Here is an 11,065-nt window from a genome sequence, read left to right on the forward strand (position 1 = left end):
AAGGGTTGAATGCTAGGCCCCGGCTGTGACATTGGAGAGGTGGGATTTAATACCTTTCAGACCACTTGGATGGGGCGCCTGGGTGGCTCAGTCGGTTAAGCGTCTGACTCTTAGTTTTGGTTTAGATCACGATCTCAGGATTATGGGATGAGGCCCTGCATCTGGTTCTGTACTCAGTGTAGTCTGCTTGGGATTCTCTCTTCCTCTCCCTCTCTCTCAAAAACACAAACAAACGAATAAACAACAACGACAAAAAAACACTTGGAACCCTGAGATGCTGAGGCCTTGGGCAAGTCTTTCTTCTCTCTTAGGAATCCATTGATCATCTGTAAAATGCCCTAAGGGGATGAATGGTCAGGAGGGGTAGCCTCCAAGGTCTCTGCCAGTTCTAACATTCTGGTCTAGCTAGAATCTTGATTTCTCTAGGTGCCTATGTCTCCAGGGTGGATAGAGTAGCTGATACTTAACATAGACCACAGGAACTCTGAGAAATCAGTGTGTATGGGAAATCCTCTTCATATGATGGCTCTGAGACCTCATAGGGGAGCTGGTGAGAACTCTGGACTATGAAATCAGAAATTATGTCTCCAGAGAAGAGAAATGTGGGTTAAAAATCAATTAAATATCTTCTTGTTCTGTCTTAATTAAAGAGGAACACTGAACAGAGGGCTTTGTACAGAAAGGAAACAAACTCATGAGACTTATAAGTATAGTGATGTAAAGTGAGCCTTCCTAACTAACCAGGCTGAGGCAGAGGTCTCCAACAAGATTACATTTTACCGTGCTGTCTTTTAATGTAAGTTACAAGTCTTTCCTATATTTTCCTGACTTTTTTTTTTTTTTTGGTGCCAAAACCCAGGAGCGAAGACTTTTTTTTTTAAAGATTTCATTCATTTATTTGACACAGAGAGAGAGAGAGAGAGAGAGAGCGCGCACAAGCAGGAGGGGCAAAGGGAGAGGGAGAAGCAGGCTCCCCGCTGAGCAAGGAGCCGGATGTGGGACTCAATCCCAGGACCATGGGATCATGACCTGAGCCGAAATCAAGAGTCGGATGCTCAACCAACTGAGGCACCCAGACACCCCTGCCTGACTTTTTTTTTTAAAAGCTTTATTTATTTATTTGAGAGAGAGAGAGAGAGCATGGGGGGGGTGCAGAAGGAGAGGGAGACAGATTCTTTTTTTTTTTTAAGATTTTATTTATTTATTTGAGAGAGATCACGAGCAGGGGGAAAGGACAGAGGGAGAAGCAGACTCCCCACTGAGCCGGGAGCCTGACGCAGGACTTGATCCCAGGACCCCAGGATCATGACTGGAGCCAAAGGCACACGCCCAGACGACTGAGCCACCCAGGCACCCAGGGGAGAGATACTTAAGCAGACTCCACACTGAGCACAGAGCCCAACATGAAGTCTGATCTCACAATCTCATGACCCTGAGATCAGGACCTGAGCGGAAACCAAGAGTCTGACGCATAACGAACTGCGCCACCCAGGCGCCCCTGTATTTTCCTGACTTTTAATGTAAATAGATAAGGTTAACTCCTAAAACTTGTAAAATATGTTTCAGAGAGTTGCAAAAAGGCACAAAAAGTGTTTATTGTGAGAAAGAGCATTAGTTTGAGAAATATGCTTATTATTCACTTAATCTATAAATGACCTTTCTAGTGTTTTCTTTTTCCTTTTTTCATTCCCCAACACATAGTGAAACCTCTAGGAATAGAAAGCAGTTTGGCAGTTCAGTCGTCTTTTACTCCCCTGAAGTTGCTGGTTTTTAGAATAAAGGTGACTTTAGCTATTTCTGATTCAAACATCAGGGTGGAATGTGTTCCATAGAACAAGGAATCAAAGCCCTAGGATGTAGGAAGATGAAAGCTGCCAAAACTTCTGCTACAGGGTAGGGGGAAGTATGTGCCCAAGATAGACAAAGAAGTGACCATCAGATGAAGCGTCCGAGTGCCAAGGCCACACTCCAAATCAACTGTACAGAACTGGTATCTCTCCTCCATTGTTCTCATCAGCTAAACACATTCACAGAAGAGCCTGGCATCTGACCCAGTCTTCACTCTATTGTAGTAATTGTCAAAGTGTAGTCACCATACCACTAATATCAGCATCACCCAGGAACTTGGTAGAAATGCAAATTCTCAGGCCACCAAGGCCAACTAAATCAGAAACTCTGAGTGGGGGGCCCAGAAGTATGCTTTGTAACAAGTCTTCCAATGGATTCTGATCCACACTAAAGTTTGAGAGCCCCTGGGCTATTGCAGTCCTATAATAACTTGGGTGACTTGATATTCAGCTCAATGACCATCCAGCTCTTTGGCCTCATGCTCTTTGACCTCCTCAATTCTAATGACTCTCTCTTCCACTTCAGCCACCCACTCCCATGGCTGCAACCTGGACCTTGTCAGACTAAAAATTCCTTCATGTCTGAAGTCTGAAAACATCCTACACACACATCACAATCCCATCTTTGTATAGATTGTGCTTTCCTTGAATGGTAACAAATTCCCAATGGCTTCATGTAGACAGGGAGAGATCAGCCCTATATTCTTCTTCTCCTGGATCTTTCCCCCAGGCTTCAGACCTCCGCACCCAATGCCAAATGTGGACTTCACCTGGATGTCCCACCAGTGTCTCATAGCAACAGGTCAAAAAATTAACTCTCCATCTCTCCCCCAGACTTGTTCCATTTCTTGTGCTCCCTATCTCAGGAGCAGATGCCCACAGATGAGTTTTTAAGGGTGACCCAGGAGTCATCCTTGACACCTTCCTCTCCTTCACCCCTTACAGACAAGAAGTCACCCAAATCCCACCAATTTTACCTCTTTGGGGTCATAAGTTATTCATTTATTCTTCAACAAATACTGAGGCTTGCAAAGCCCTTTCCAGACCAGAAATCCTATGGGTGATTTCTTCAAATCTGTTCCTTCCTCCTCCTTCATAGCCCTAGCTCCAGTGCCTATGTTTTAGCTGCAATATTCCTTCTCTAGGCCAGTGGTTCTGATTTCATATTAGGATCACCTGATAAGCTTTCAAAACTATAAGGCCTTGGCCCAGTATCCAAATAATCTAATTTAATGGGACTGGACTGTGCTCCAGAAACAGAATTTGTTTGCTTGCTTGCCTTAAGAGAAGTTCTAGATTTACAGCAAAATTGAATGGGAAGTACAGAGATTTCTAAAATACTCCCTTTTCTTTTTGGTGCTGAATAATATTCCATTGTCTGGATTTGTCACAAAACCTGGAGGGTTCATTTTTTTTTATATATTTTATTTATTTATCTTAGAGAGACAGAGAAAGAGAGTATGGGGGAAGGGGCAGAGGGAGAAGAGAATCTCAAGCCGACTCCGCACTGAGCACAGAGCCCAATGCAGCGCTGAATCCCAGGACCCTGAGATCACGACCTGCGCCAAAACCAAGAGTCTGATGCTTAACTGACTGTGCCACCCAGGTGCCCCCAAAACCTGGAGTTTTTATTTATTTTTTTAAATTTTTTTAAAGATTTTATTTATTTATTTGAGAGAGAGAATGAGAGAGAGAGCACATGAGAGGGGGGAGGGTCAGAGGGAGAAGCAGACTCCCTGCTGAGCAGGGAGCCCTATGCGGGACTCGATCCTGGAACTCCAGGATCATGACCTGAGCCGAAGGCAGATGCTTAACGACTGAGCCACCCAGGCGTCCCAAACCTGGAGTTTTTAATTTTAAGCACCCTAGGTGATTCTAAGGTAAAGCCATTTGTCAACTTTATCCTCTTTTTTAAGATTGATTTATTTATTTTAGAGAGACAGACAGACAGAGGATGGGAGGGAGGGGCAGAGGGAGAAGAGAATTTCAAGCAGTCTCCACCTGAGTGTGGAGCCCGATGCAGGGCTTGATCCCAGGACCCTGAGATCACAACCTGAGCCAAAACCAAGAGTCAGATGCTTAACTGACTGAGCCACCCAGGCGCCCCCCTCTAGAAGAACTGTGAGAAACTATGGTTCTCTTCACACATTTTAAATTTGACATCTATATTTTTATTATCAGTTTAACACTTGCTTACTGAACACTTTTTTAAAAAGATTTTATTTATTTGACAGAGAGAGCGCAAGCAGAGGGAGAGAGGGAGAAGCAGACTCCCCGCCGAGCAAGGAGCCCGACATGGGACCCGATCCCAGGACCCCGGGATCACGACCCAGGCCGAAGGCAGCTGCCCAACCAACTGAGCCACCCAGGCGTCCCGCTTACTGAACACTCTTGATTTGTTCTTCTGGGACTCTCCCTCAGAAGCCCTGAATATTCAAATCAAGGAGTTTTTAAGGGTGACCTAGGAGTCATCCTTGACACTTTCCTCTCCTTCACCCCTTACAGCCAAGAAATCATCCAAATCCCACCAATTTTACCTCTTAAAGGATCATAAATTGGTGCTCCAGACATTTTTATCCCCAGGGCAATACTCTTACAGTAATATTCAGGATAGGTGAGAAGTATATCTTTCCTTTAAAGGTGAGAGAAACATTATTATAAAAGAGAAAAAATTTAAAAAGCACACTATCAGGCAGATCAATTTTAGGGACAAGTGCACACATAAAAGTTGGGGATGTAGAAATTGCTCATACTTTGTACCCCCTGGAAAGTTTTCATGAAACTCCAGGGGTGTGGGTTCCCCCATTTGAAGGTTGTTGCTTAAAACATTTCAGTAGCCTTGGTAGTCACTCTTCTACCCGCCTTTTTCCTTTTTTGGATATATAATTCACATGCCATAACCGTTTAAAGTGTACAATTCAGGGGCACCTGGCTGACTCAGTTGGAAAAGTATGCAACTCTTGATATCGGGGTCATGGCTTTGAGCCCCACATTGGGTGTAGAGATTACTAAAAACAATAAATAAATTTAAATAAATAAGTAAAGTGTACAATTCAGTGGTTTTTTTAGTAAATTCACAAAATTGTGCAACCATCACCACTGATTCTAGAGACCTGTACCCAATGGCAGTCATTCCCCCATTCCTTTCTTCCGCAGGTCCTGAAAACCACTAGTCTCTGTTCTATCTCTATGGATTTGGCTGTTCTGGGCATTTCATATAAATGGTATCATATAATATATGGCCTTCTGTATCTAACTTCTTCCACTTAACGTTATATTTTCAAGCCTCATATATGTTGTAGCATGTATCAAGACCTCATTTCTTTTCATGGCTGAATAATATTCCATGGTATGGATGAAGCATAATTTGCTTATCTATTCATTAGCTTGATGGACACGAGTTATTTTCATTTTTTTTGGCTATTATGACTAATGATGTTATGAACATGCATGTAAAAGATTTTATGTGAACCCATTTCTCTTGGGTATATACCTAGGAGTACAATTTCTGACTCATATGGTACCTCCATATATATCTTTGATGAACTGCCAAACTGTTTTCCAAAGCAGCTGTACCATTTTACATTCCCCCCAGCAGTGTTTGAGAGTTCCAATTTCTCCATATTCTCACCAACACTTGTTATTGTCCAGCTTTTTTATTTTAGGCATCCTTGTAGGGGTGAAATAGTATCTCATTGTGATATGAATTTGCATTTCCCTAATGACTGATGAGGCTGAGCATCTTTTCATCAGCTTAAAAGCTGCCTTCAGTCTTAAATCTCTAATTCAACCCCCTTTTGCTACCAAATTATTTTTCTAAACCATATTACACTCCTGTTTGGAGCTTTTGAATGGCTCTACATCTCCTACAGAGTGAGGGCCAAACCTCCTAATTTGACAACTGAGGCACTTTCCTGCCTGGCCTCTGTCCATGCCTTGGGCAACAACACTTCCATTCAGGGTCTCCTAGCTCTGTTCTAGCCATATTAAACCACTCATAGTTCGTGGAATATATATAGTGTTATTTTTTCAAGCCCCTGTGCATTTACTCACAGCATTCCCTCTGCCAAGAAACCCTTTCCTGGTTTCTTCAAATATGTCTTCCACTTGCTCTTTGATACTAACTTATGTGTCTCTTCCTCTGGAAGGCCTTTCCTGATCAATTCCTCCATAATTAAGTTAGCTATTCCTTATGAGTTTCCCTCTATAGCAGTACTATATCAGAGTTGTCTCTTTTGCTTGTATCCTCAACTGGGCTGTGAGCACCTTTAAAGTGTTGACTGGATTCAATTTACCTCTGTTTTCAGGGCCCAGAACATGGCAAAATTGGAGGAATGAATTTCATGGGATCCACATGTCCCTCAAATGCCCTCTGGCTGAAGTGCTAAGAGCTTGTTCCAGTTCCTCAGGAGAAGGCAAAGCCAGCTTACCTTTAGGGCATCTGAAAATAGCCCAGACTACTCAGACACAAAACCTTCTTCCAGTTGCAGGAGTATGTACTAGTTGAAAGATGAGTGATATATTTTTTTAAGATTGTATTTATTTATTTGACACAAAAAGAGAGCACAAGCAGGGGGAACAGCAGGCAGAGGGAGAGGGAGAAGCAGACTCCCCGCTGAGCAGAAAGCCCAGACGTGGCACTCTCTCCCAGGACCCTGGGATCGTGACCTGAGCCAAAAGCAGATGCTTAAACAACCAAGCCACCCATGCGCCCCTAAAATGAGTAATATTAATCTATTTGGGGCTATCTCATCAACTACAGATACTAGATTACTTCTTTTATTGTCAATATTTGTCATGCATTATTAGGAGGCAGACACCTTCACTCTCACACAATTATTTTATTAAAGAGACAACATAGAATATAGAACTTGTTAAGAGCATAGGCTCTGGAGCAAGCCAATCTGCCTGGGTTTCACTCTCAGCTCCATAATTACTAGCCGGATGATCCTGGGAAAGTTATGTGACATTTTTGTGTCTCTGTTTCTTTATCTATAAATGTGATTGTACTTACCTGATAGAATTCTAGTGAGGACTAATTGAATTACTCTCTCTCTCTCTCTCTTTCTCTCTAGTCCTGCCTTAGACAGGAGTTGGCAGGATATAAGTGTCATGTATGTAGTAACTATTTTATAAAATCCTCCTGACAATCCTGCAAGCTAGATATTATTATCCCTATTTTACAGATGAGGAAACTGAAGTTTAGGGAGAGGTGATAGAATTAACTTGATTCCCAGGCCTGGGAACTGATACAGATCTCATATTTTGTGTGTACATTTTCTTGTCTTTAACCCTCTGCCACTCCCTCTTGGGGTGGTGGAGAAAGGAAGAAGTGGCAGCTAGTTTGGAACCATCACCCCAATCAGACTATTGAGGCCTTGTCTCCAGGGCACCTTTCTGTAAAGGGTCATCTGCCCATGTTCTCCAAATCATGCATATGCCATGGGCTGGGCAGAGGGTGGGGCCTGTGTGTGTGTGTGTGTGTGTGTAAAACTCCACTTCCCTAGCCATCCTTGCCTGCCATCTACTATTTAGTGTCCTAGCTCTTTCCAATGAGGTCATTTTATTTATTTTTTAAATGATTTATTCTTCAATAAATATTAAATGAGGCTTTGCAAAGTCCTTAAACCTGGAATTCTAAGGATGGCAAATTCCCTGACTAATGATAACTCTTCTACTATACATTATTTCCACTGGCTCATGTGCCCAATAAATAACCTCTCCTTTGTGTCATGCCATATGCTGGACACTGAGGACACAAAAATGAATAAAACTCAGTCCCTGCCATCAAGTTGCTCAGGTCTTGTGGGGAAAAAGATAGACATTAGCAAAATATGATTATCACTCATAAAAGAAGCATCATGTCTACCAGAGCACAGAGAGGCATCCAGCCCAGTTGACCTGGGCTTTGAAAGGCAAATATGAGTGGGGCACTTGGGCGGCTCAGTTGTTAAGCGTCTGCCTTCGGCTCGGGTCATGATCCCAGGGTCCTGGGTTTGAGTCCCACATCGGGCTCTGTGGGAAGCCTGCTTCTCCCTCTCCCACTCCCCCTGCTTGTGTTCCCTCTCTCGCCGTGTCTCTCTGTCAAATAAATAAAATCTTAAAAAAAAAAAAGAAAGGCAAATATGAGTTACCTAAATTAAGAGGGGAAGAAAGGGAACCACGTGTGTGAAGGCACTGGAGGATGAAACCACAATGACGTGCTTAGGCTCTACAAAGAGTTTTGGATGAGGCACAAAGAGTGTATATATGGCAAGGGCAGAGACAAAGCTGGACAGGCAGGCTGGGGCAGATTACAGCTGGATTTGTGTGCAAAGGTTAGGAGCTTGTAATTCAACTTTAACGTTATGTGACATTTGGTTACAGCCCTTTTCTTGCACAACTGCTTTTTTTTCTGGCAGTCAGCATTCATTTACATTTAGAAGTCCAGATTAATTTACCCATTCATTCATTTATTCAACTTACAACATGTACTGAGGACCTGTCAATTTTTATATAGGGACAGGAGGCCTGAGGAATAGACTTTTGGGATCACAGCTTGAAATCTTGTGAGCTTTTACAGAAGGCACTAAATCTCAGCCCAGGCTTGAGATGATTTACCCTGAAACCCCATCCTTTCCCTACTCTTGGTGTTGGGTCGTTTGATCTTCCCTGAACATGCTATGGTGAACCAGGTCCAGGACCCATTATGGGAAAGGCTACAGTGATAACAGCTGAATCAGTCAGGCTGGGTGGTGAAGAAGTGCCCACTGTGCTCAGGCACATGGAGACTTGTGAGTGAGATGGAGAAAGAAGAGAATATCAAGTCCTCATGCTCTGGGAATTCACAGCCTCAATATGCAAAAAGTTAGACCTGGAAGACACATTACAAATCATTAGTCACAGGGGATAAACCGAGCTCTTACAAAATGCCTGACTCTGGGTTGGGACCTGAGACCCAGTTCCTATCCTTAAGGAGCTCACAGTCTGATAAAACAGGAAATGTAAAAACAGGTTCTCACCATAGTACCTCAGGAGGCGGAGGAGATAACCAGCTGACCACAGCCCACTGTCAACCAGTAAAGGTTAGGAAGGTGTCCTAAACAAGGACTGGGGGTGTGGGGGTCTCACGTCTGAGCTGGTGGTATAGTCTGAGCTGGGGCTGGAGAGAAGTGGGAAGAGCAGCCCACACAGAAAAAACAGGACAGAGAAGAGTAGTAGGTGAGAGTGATTGGTTTGCTTCGAATGGGTGGGGAAGTATCAAATAGAGGGTAATAAGGGGCCAGATGACAGGGCCTTGAATGTTGAGCTAGGTATGTGGTGGAGTCACTGGTTTCAAACGTGGGGGTGGCATGGCTAGATCTACCTTTTAGAAAGACAAGTCCCTTTCATTGCTGGGCTCCAGGGTACACATCTGTAAAATGAGGGAGTTAAATTTGATCTTCAAAAGCTTTTCAGGGCACATGTCCTATGAGTCTGATTTAAAGCAGTGCTTCTCAGACTTTATTGTGCATCTGAATGACTTGGGAATCTTGCTAAAATGCAGATTCTGGGGGCGCCTGGGTGGCTCAGTCGTTAAGCATCTGCCTCCGGCTCAGGTCATGATCCCAGGGTCCTGGGATTGAGCCCCACATTGGGCTCCCTGCTCAGCAGGAAGCCTGCTTCTCCCTCTCCCACTCCCCCTGCTTGTGTTCCCTCTCTCGCGGTCTCTCTCTCTCTCTCTGTTGAAAAATAAATAAAATCTTGGGGCACCTGGGTGGCTCAGTCGTTAAGCATCTGCCTTCGGCTCAGGTCATGATCCCAGGGTCCTGGGATTGAGCCCCACATTGGGCTCCCTGCTCAGCAGGAAGCCTGCTTCTCCCTCTTCCACTCCCTCTGCTTGTGTTCCCTCTCTTGCTGTGTCTCTCTCTCAAATAAATAAATAAAATCTTAAAAAAAAGAAAAAGAAATAAAATCTTTAAAAAAAATGCAGATTCTGGTTTAATAGGTCTGAGTGGGACCCAAGAGTCTGCATTTCTACCAAGATCTCAAATGCTGCCAATGCTGCGGATTACACTTCCAGTAGGAAGGATTAGAATCATTTCCAACCTATAAATTCTATAAATTGTAGATTATATGATTAGACATAGTATGTTACTTAATTTTCACATTGTTTTAAGGTTTGCAAAGATATATACTTATATTATCTCCTTTTACTGCTTTCAGCAATTCTTCCTGAAAGGTAAGCTAAGGAGACAACACATTTGTGGTTGTGTGAGCATCCTTAAAACTTCACTATTTCACCATCAGAAAAAAATGAAATCTTGCCATTTGCAATAACGTGGATGGAACTAGACGGTATTATGCTAAGTGAAATAAGTCAATCAGAGAAAGACGGTTATATGATCTCACTTGTGGAATTTAAGGAGGGTACCTGATATAATGAGCACTGGGTGTTATATAAGACTGATGAATCACTGAACTAAAACTAATAATACACTATATGTTAATCAATTAAATTTAGATTAAAAAAAAGAATTGGTGAGGTTTAAAAAAAAGAAAACTTCAGTATTACAGTTGGTCTGTCTCCTACCAGTATCATGCTGGAGTTGGATTGTGAGTTTCATTTTACAGATGAGGAGACTGAGGATCTGAAAAGAAAATGGACTTAGCCAAGGCCAAATACTGTAGAAGTGGCAGGACAGGAATTAGAACGGAAGCCTCCTGATCCCCATTCCAGTGCATCCATTCACTCACTCAGCAGAGATTTATTATACACCAACTATATTTCAGACCCATCACAACATGTGAATGTGACTGGAAAGAGTGAAATATATAAATGTAGGGGGAGAAGGCTTATTGGACAGTGTGCTTTATTACTGAGCTGTCAGCTCTAAAGATGGACTACATAGGAAAACCATTCATTCAGGCAAGAGAGATATCAATATTAATCTCTGACTTTTGTATGTACATTTATCACATATTGACTAAGCCCTAATCTAGGCCTTATGTTAGATTCTGATGACAGAGGTATGAGTCAGACAAGTTTCAGAGAACTCACAGTTTCACCTAATATTGCATTTCACTATTTACAAATCCTTTCCCCATCATTACTGTTAGCTGCCATTTGCTGAGTGCTTAATAGGTACAGTGTTGTACTGAGCTTTATACACCATTATCATAATTATCTTAATCCTCAAAAGTTTCGTTCGAAAGTATACCCCACGAGGGCAGAGAGATATCAATATTAATCTCTGACT

This window comes from Callorhinus ursinus, unplaced genomic scaffold, assembly GCF_003265705.2.
Source record: "Callorhinus ursinus isolate GAN/ISIS: 27379988/994484 unplaced genomic scaffold, GSC_fseal_2.0 scaffold9, whole genome shotgun sequence".
Lineage (NCBI taxonomy): Eukaryota > Metazoa > Chordata > Mammalia > Carnivora > Otariidae > Callorhinus > Callorhinus ursinus.